The sequence below is a fragment of the Oncorhynchus mykiss genome, chromosome 24 (assembly GCF_057628025.1).
Source record: "Oncorhynchus mykiss isolate SJ-2025 chromosome 24, ASM5762802v1, whole genome shotgun sequence".
Classification (NCBI taxonomy): Eukaryota; Metazoa; Chordata; class Actinopteri; order Salmoniformes; family Salmonidae; genus Oncorhynchus; species Oncorhynchus mykiss.
Window position 1 is genome coordinate 30415701 of NC_143045.1, and position 7042 is coordinate 30422742.

The window sequence follows — 7042 nt, forward strand, 5'->3', positions numbered from 1 at the left end:
CAGGATGCACCTGTGCTCAATATCGAGTCTCATAGCAAAGGGTCTGAATACTTATATAAATACTTTAAAAAATAATAATTTATTATACATTTGCAACAATTTCTTAAAACCTGTTTTTGCATTGTCATTATGGGGTATTGTGTGTAGATTGATGAGGAAAAAAAGCGTATTGAATCCATTTTAGAATAAGGCTGTAACGTAACAAAAAATTCAAGGGGTCTGAATACGGTGCGTACATGCTACCTAAGCAGCCATGTTTCTCCTTCTGTTGCCACCTCGGTGATCATCTCTCCCAGGGCTGTTAGCTTTCATTGCAGGTACAGGAGACGGGAGAGGTGGCTCATTGACTGAAACGGTTTCCTCGTTATTAATTTAGCATGTTTCTGAGCGGTTTGGAAGGAGAGTAGAGACACCTTCTCCAGGGTTCTGGCCAGCAGTGTTTCACTCTATTAGATGCTGTCCGGGGGCATAATTTATTAACATGATCCACGAGATGGGTGACGGGGGAGAGGGAGGCAGGGAGAGGAGAGGGAGGAGGGGGAGAGGGAGGAAGGTAGAGGAGAGGGAGGCAGGGAGAGGAGAGGGAGGAGGGGAGAGGGAGGCAGGGAGAGGAGAGGAAGGAGGGGGAGAGGGAGGCAGGGAGAGGAGAGGGAGGAGGGGGAGAGGGAGGCAAGGAGAGGAGAGGGAGGAGGGGGAGAGGGAGGAAGGTAGAGGAGAGCGAGGAGTGGGAGAGGGAGGCAGAGAGAAGAGAGGGAGAGGGAAGGGAGAGGATAGGAGGGGGGGACTAAAGGTATTGCTGGGCCGCCTGTCATGACACTGTCCGGGGTTTTAATTACACTACTGTGATTGCTGCCAAAAGACTGTAACAAAGAGTGTAATTTTTTATAGAGGTTTATAGAGGTTAGATAACCAACTCAACTCACTGTTTGATTTTAAAATACTGCAGCTCAGACTTTCTCTCACCCTTTTTCTCTCCCTCGCTCCCCTCTCCTCACCTCACAGCCCTTCATTCTCTAACCCTCCAACAGACTTCCCTGTGTTTTATTGTGATAAAACACTTTAATGACAGCTCGGTCTTGTAGCTCCATCAACTTTTCCGTGTCAGCCGTTTAGGTCCTGGGGTTTGGTTAGGTCCTGGGGGCCAATTAGGTCCTGGGGTGCGGTTAGGTCCTGGGGCCCGGTTAGGTCCCATGGGGTCTAGTTAGGCCCTGGGGTGTGGTTAGGTCCCATGGGGTCCAGTTAGGTTAAGTTCCATGGGGTCCGGTTAGGTCCTGGGGCCCGGTTAAGTCCCATGGGGTCCAGTTAGGTCCTGGAGCCCGGTTAAGTCCTGGGGTCCGGTTAGGTCCTGGGGTTTGGTTAGGTCCTGGGGCCCGGTTAGGTCCTGGGGTCCGGTTAGGTCCCATGGGGTCCAGTTAGGTCCTGGGATCGCATTACATCTGCCTGAAATGCCCAGGTGCATCATCAGGGTTGTCTCATTCAGCCTGACCCCCCGGGGTCAAGTAACACACATACACACATACATACACACACACACCAGGCCTTCATGTAACACACATACACACACATACATACACACACACACCAGGCCTTCATGTAACACCGTTGATCTGTGCTTCATTCTATAGTCAGTTGACTCCTGATATCTCCAGGAGTGAAAAGTATATATTTTTTCTTAATCGATTGTTGTCTGGTACTGTCATTTTCCCAGCTAGGTCCATCTACTTTAAGTCCTGCCTGTCTTCCCAGTCGCCTACTTGGTGTTTGAACTGATGACTGCTCATAATTTGCAGATGATTGTTGACAAATCAACCATGATTAAAGGTCAGGGCAATTGGTGACTGTTGTTTTTTTCGTAATCAGTGGCTGTATTGGAGGGAGAGTGTTTTTTCCTCTCCTAGGCAATCAGCAATTAATACCGGGAGGTGTGCTCTTCCCCTCTGCAAGGCAATTAGAAATTAGTGTTAGTACTTCAGTCTCCCCTATTTGCTCAGTGGCAGCTGTAAGCAGTGGTCTCATCGCAGAACTAAGATCGTCGCCGAAACAAAGACGGTTCTGACAGTTGTTGGAGGAAAGAAAGAGAGGAAGGCTCCACACCACTCTCTCGCTTGAGTACTATTTATAATTTTGCTCTTTTGTAGCTTTGGTAACTATGTGTGTGTTTTCTAAACATGTTCGCTCCTCTTCCTGTAGGCTTTACAGACGCTCCCCACCCCTTGGCTGCAAGCCTTCTAATAAATGTACCCTGTGCACACAACCCATGTGGAATTCCGGTTCTCTGGCAGCGTTTGAACTGCTGATCTGTGGTCAAGAATACAGAGTTCATCTCAGCCTATGATGCCCTTCAGTCCTTTGACTTTTTGGCCCTGATGGAAACATGGATCACCCCAGAGAACACTGATACTCCAGCTGCTCTCTCTTCATCTGACTACTATTTTTCTCAGTCTGAGAGCATCTGGTCGTTGCGGGGTTGGCACAGGTCTACTCATTTCTCCCAAGGGAAGATTTGTCTTTTCTCCCTCACTCACCTGTCCATCTCCTCAATTTAATCGCATGCTGACACTGTCACTTGTGCACAAGAGCTTAACATTGTTGTCATCTATCTCCCACCAGGTGCCCTTAGAGTCGTTCTGAGCGATTAACAAAAATTACTTCTTTTTTTCTCTCTGGTTATTAAACAACTAATTGACCGAAGTCCGTTGAATTATTTGAATTCCATTTCACCCCCCAAAAAATTGTGAGCTCAATGTGCACATTGCAGAGCTTCTCTAGCTTCTCTAGTTGTAGTTTCAACAAGCCAATATTTTACATAGTTTAGTGCATAAAACGTGGTAATTAACTACAGTGACCATAATCCATTGAACATCTACTTATCCGGTCTGTTTCTTTTATGCCTGATTTGGAAAAGAGAAGAATGCATGATCGCGAAGGACAGGGTTGGGGAGTAACAGATTACATGTAATCCATTACATTAAGGGACTTTTTTTTTTTTTACTGTAATCCTTTACATTACCAGCAAAAATATTGTAATCAGATTACAGATACGTTTGAAAAACTAGATGATTACTTTGAGGATTACTTTTAAATTCAGAAAGAATGTTTGCAAAAAAAAATATTTGACACTTCTCTTTTTTCTCAATAACTTTCAAATCAGCATTGAAAAAATGTGCAAGTTTAAATTTGTTCAACGTGAGCGAGTCTGACCATATGTCAGAGACAACTATGATGACACACCAAATGTGTTTGATAGACCGCAGGAATTGGATTTTGTAGGCTACAGTCCAAGATATGTCTTCCAATGGTGCGACTGCTGCCAGCATCCAAAGATTATCCAACTTGAATAAACTCTTGGAGGTAAGGATGTCAGTAGTGGTGTAGTCTACGGCGATACGGATATCACCTATTATTGATATCTATATAGCTCATTGATGTGATTCACACTACTGCTCTCTCATTTAGCTATTTGCGCCTTACGGATTGTGGTTGATGTGGATGGTTGTTCACAAATCTAAATGTGTATTTGAACCCAATAATGGTTGAATTCAAGATGTCTAAGCTGCCTATCAATCATCATTTTTGAAACCAGTGGACAGTCAGTGAAAAATGCGCTCTTGCAACAGCTACATAGTGTGAATCTCATCCTATGGAATAAAGTGAGGCTTTTATTGCTCAATCTAATTCATGCTGATAAAAAAACAGAACAGAACAGCGCAAACTGGCTCTAACCAGAATAGAAAGAGGAGTGGGAGGCCACGGTGCACAACTGAGCAAGAGGACAAGTAGATTAGAGTGTCTAGTTAGAGAAACAGACGCCTCACAAGTCCACAACTGGAAGCTTGTTTTGAGGGTACTACTCAATGAAGCTGCCAGTTGAGAACTTGTGAGGCGTTTGTTTCTCAAACTAGACACTCTAATGTACTTGTCCTCTTGCTCAGTTGTGCACCAGGGCCTCCCACTCCTCTTTCTATTCTGGTTAGTGCCAGTTTGCGCCATTCTGTGAAGGGAGTAGTACACAGCGTTGTATGAGATCTTCAGTTTCTTGGCAATTTCTCGCATGGAATAGCCTTCATTCATCAGAACAAGAATAGACTGATGAGTTTCAGAAGAAAGGTCTTTGTTTCTGGCCATTTTGAGCCTGTAATCGAACCCACAAATGCTCCAGATACTCAACTAGCCTAAAGAAGGTCAGTTTTATTGCTTCTTTATTGATTATTTTCAAAGGAGTAGAGGAGCCTCCTTTCTCAGAAAGGTATTTTGCCTTTAATGGATTGTGCTGTGACAAGAAGGGTTTCAACTTCATTCAACTGAGTTCTAAACCTCCTCTTGGAAGTAAACAAGGAAATGACATGTCTAATTTGATTATTCTTTTTTTTAATGGGTTCTTGGCACATTGAATTCACGGCAGAGCTCTTGAAAGGATTTCAGTGTAGTGGTTTTCTGATGAAATAGGTCTGAAAAGGTCCTGATTCCTAGAGTATGCCAAAGATTAAAGTTGGCATCCCTCAGGGCTTTTGGCAAGTCTGGGTTGCCTACTATAGGCGTGTGAGAACATATTTGGGAGGAAATGCCCAGGTATTTCTTACAGTCCCTCCACGCTAGTAGGGTGCTGTAAATCACAAAGGTTTTGGCTATGTTGCCCATGTCACTAAAGTTATTAATGAATATAATTGAGCTTAAGGGCAATGAACCACAGGATTGGGCTTCTATCTGAATCCACATTGACACTTGTCTGTTTGTGATCCATGTTAGCATGTTGCGGATTTGGGCAGACCAGTAGTACAATTGAAGGGAGGGAAGGGCAAGACCACCCTTAGATTCAGGTTTCAATAGAGTGGAAAACTTGATCCTAGGTTTATTGCCCCATATAAATTTGGTGATGCTTTGGTTAGTTGTTTTGAAAAAGGAAACTGGGAGATAGCATGGGAGCATCTGAAATAAATAGTTCAGTCTAGGGAGGACGTTCATACGGATGACATTAATTCTTCCTACTAAGCTAATTGGGAGGGAGATCCAGGTTTGGAGATCGTTCTTGATTCAATCGAGGAGTGGAAGATAATTTTCCTTGAAAAGGCTATTCAGATCTGGTGTTATGAAGATCCCGAGGTATTGAAACCCCTGTGTTTTCCATTGGAAAGGACATAGTGTCTTCATAGAGCTGGTGAGTGTAATATTGAGAGAGCAGACAGTGGATTTGTTAAAACTGATCTTATAACCTGAAAACTTGCCATACTGAGCAATTGTGTCTAAAATGAGAGGCAGGGATTTCTCAGGGTTGGATATGTAGAGCAAGACATCATCCGCGTAAAGCGAAATCTTGTGCTGCAGGCCGCCTGCAGAAACACCGATAATACTTGGATTGCTCCTTATCAGCTCTGACAGAGGCTCCGCCCCCAACAAGTAGAGCAGGGGGGACAGCGAGCACCCTTGTCTTGTGCCCCGTTCCAGAGGGAATCTGTTAGAGTTCAGTCCATTAGTAGTCACCATGGCATTTGAATGAGAGTATAGTGATTTGATCCATTTAATAATTGAACTTTTCTAAGACTGAAAACAGAAAGCTCCACTCCATCCTGTCAAACGCCTTCTCAGCATCCAGTGAAGCCAGCAGGACAGGGGTCTTCTGTGCGTTTACTTGATCAATAATAGCAAAAAGACGGCGAGTGTTATCAGAAAAGTATCTGTCTCTAATAAATCCAGTTTGGTCCACTTTTATTATTTTGGGAAGAAGAGTGTTTAGTCTTTTGGCGAGCAATTTGGTAATTATTTTGTGGTCAAAATCCAACAAGTTTATGGGCAGGAAGGACGAGCAGGATAGGGGGTCCTTGTCCTTTTTGAGCAACACTGTAATGCAAGCTGTGTGCATTGAGTCTGGGAGAACTCCGTTTTTGCAAAAATCCTCCAGCATTGGCATGAAGATAGGGATGAGCTGGGGCCAAAAAAGCTTTGTAGAACTCTCTGGGGAATCCTGGGCCTGGGGACTTATTAGGTGGCATGGAGGTAATTGCCTCCAGGATCTCCTCAGGAGTGAAGGGGGAGTTGAGATCTTCTTGGTCGAGTTCTGCCTCCGTGTGTTTTCTCTCAGAGGTATATAGTTTGCAGTAAAAATCATGAAAAGTTAACCTCTAGCGACGAGCAATCCCGTATCCGGGAGCGTAATCATAGCCTCAAGCTCATTACCATAACGCAACGTTTCCTATTCATGAAAATCGCAAATGAAATGAAACAAATATGTTGAAACACAAGCTTAGCCTTTTGTTAACAACACTGTCATCTCAGATTTTCAAAATATGCTTTTCAACCAAAGCTACACAAGCATTTGTGTAAGAGTATTGATAGCCTAGCATAGCATTAAGCCTAGCATTCAGCAGGCAACATTTTCACAAAAACAAGAAAAGCATTCAAATAAAATCATTTACCTTTGAAGAACTTCAGATGTTTTCAATGACGAGACTCTTAGTTAGATAGCAAATGTTCATTTTTTCCAAAAAGATGATTTGTGTAGATGAAATTGCTCCGTTTTGTTCATCACGTTTGGCTAAGAAAAATACCGGAAAATGCAGTCACTTACAACGGCAATCTTTTTTCCAAATTAGCTCCATAATATCGACAGAAACATGGCAAACGTTGTTTCGAATCAATTCTCAAGGTGTTTTTCACATATCTATTCGATAATCTATCAGTGGTGGCAGCTGGCTTCTCATCAGAAACAAACGTAAAAATACTGCAGCTGGAGATTACGCAATAATTGCAACGGAGGACACCAAGGTTTCGCCTGTAACATCAGTTCTGTGGCACTCACAGACAATATCTTTGCAGTTTTGGAAACGTCAGAGTGTTTTCTTTCCAAAGCTGTCTATTATATGCATAGTCGAGCATCTTTTCGTGACAAAATATCTTGTTTAAAACGGGAACGTTTTTCATCCAAAAATTAAAAGAGCTCCCCCTATATCGAAGAAGTTAAATTGATATTTTTTGGGTCATATGTGACCTCGTCCTATGCTGTTTGGATAGCCATGATTGTACGCTCTGACTGCTCTTCTTTTAATTG